This window comes from Sinocyclocheilus anshuiensis, unplaced genomic scaffold, assembly GCF_001515605.1.
Source record: "Sinocyclocheilus anshuiensis isolate Anshui unplaced genomic scaffold, SAMN03320099.WGS_v1.1 scaffold300, whole genome shotgun sequence".
Classification (NCBI taxonomy): Eukaryota; Metazoa; Chordata; class Actinopteri; order Cypriniformes; family Cyprinidae; genus Sinocyclocheilus; species Sinocyclocheilus anshuiensis.
In genome coordinates, this window is record NW_015557379.1 from 2,829,394 (window position 1) to 2,831,321 (window position 1,928).

Here is a 1,928-nt window from a genome sequence, read left to right on the forward strand (position 1 = left end):
GCCAATCAGCATTGTCATGATGTTGCTGCTCCAGGGTGATTGATCACATGGTATTTACTCAGCTCAGGTGATTGACTTAAAACATTCCTGTGAGCAAAGGTGGCAGTATTCAGATTGCATGCTTCCGGAAGTTCCTCTACCAGCCGAGTAACTGCCATAGAGAGGAATGGGAATGCTAATGGATTGCTTTCTTTAGGTATTATTCCTTGGTCCATACCAGACCCCAATAAAACTCTCTAATAACATCACCATGATCAGCATCTGTCCGACTCTATATATCATCACAAGTGTACTCTATATGATCCGCAACGTCTTAATACAAACTAAAGGACACATAGTTATTATGGTAACAAGCCCAGCAAGGAAAGGACATTTCTCTGCCCATAATTTAAGGATGGGAATGCCGTGGCTTGCCTGTGCTTGTGCTAAATTTCAAGCATTACATTGCAAACAAATAGGAGATAAATTAAGCCACAGTCGTGACCTTACAGGCAAGACGTTTTCACAGATGTCTTAGTATTCATGCTGATGAAAGAGATATTTAATTTTCCATTATTTCATTTCAAACTCATAACACACTTAGATCCCATTGCCATTTTCCTTTTTTTTTTCAAATGGATCTAAATTCTGTTCCAGAATTGCTTTCTTTTTAATCTTAAGGTCTTCAGTGGGAGAGATAACAGATTGTTTGTGGGTGCGTTTTCTTGATAAGAAACCTGTGAAATGAGGCTCTCTGTTTTCACATTCACCTCTTCTTGTGTGAATAGTCTCGTTATCCTGATGTTTGAGGAAAAGGAGGGGTTAGTGTGAATTTAAACTCATTTCTATTGAGCCATCAGATATCATTGATGGTTTGATTGCTTTCTGTAAACTCCATGAGCAGATTTGATATCAGATTAAAGATGGCCTGAGGTTCTCCAGGACGAATGACCTCAGGTTGAAGTGGGTGCAGATCCATCTCGAAATCCATCAACACTTTCTTTGGTCCAAAGGTTCTTATCAGTCGCAGTGTGACATATCTTGATCAGACCAAATAGTTTTCCTTCTGACCCCAGGGGTTGGCCTTGCCTTATCAACTTTAATGTCCACATGCACTGCTGGAAGAGTTGGAGGCCCCAGGTTATGTGCAGTTTATCTTGGTTGACACTCCCTTGTTTTTTTATTTAAATCAGTTTGCAGTAGGTTCTTTAAAAGCATTAAAAAGCGTTATTTGAAAAAACCTTCTACGTTTATAAAAGTTCTCTTTTTCTTACATCAAAAGGAGGAGATGGTTTCAAGAAGCTGTGTTACAGAACTGGAATGGCTCTCAGCGTGAAAATAGGCCCAAATCTCTTCCCACACACCTCTTCAGACAGCTGCGGTAAACTACAGGTAGGTGTGTTTTACCGCCGTGCGCTCTGGATCAGTCAGTGCGCCTCAGGACCACCAAGAAAGACTTTGTTCTTTGTCTGGGAACGCAACAGACACAAACTCTCTCTCTTTTAATTAGAGCACCGCCACACTTTATCAACAAAGATGCTGCTACTGGAGTTACTGTTGTCTATAAACAGAGCTCCTTCAGTCAGTGTGAATGAATGGGTCATCATAGTCTTCAGAATTCGCATTTCAAAGGTTTTGTTTTGGTAGTAGGTGTTTCATTATCAGAACAATCCTGTTTTTGTTTTATTTTTTATGTTATTTTCCATATTAAAGTTGGAGGGACTCTATAAGGGAACAGTATATCATAGGGAAAATTATTTTGACTTAGGCCTATTAGCAGCCAATTCATTGTCCCTGTGTTCCAGCATTACATTAACAATACCAATGTCATGGGCTTGATTCTTGCAGTGTTATTTTTGTATCATTAATATACTACTGTTGTTTTTATTAATATTTTGATTAGGTATATATATATATATATATATATATATATCTATATATATATATAT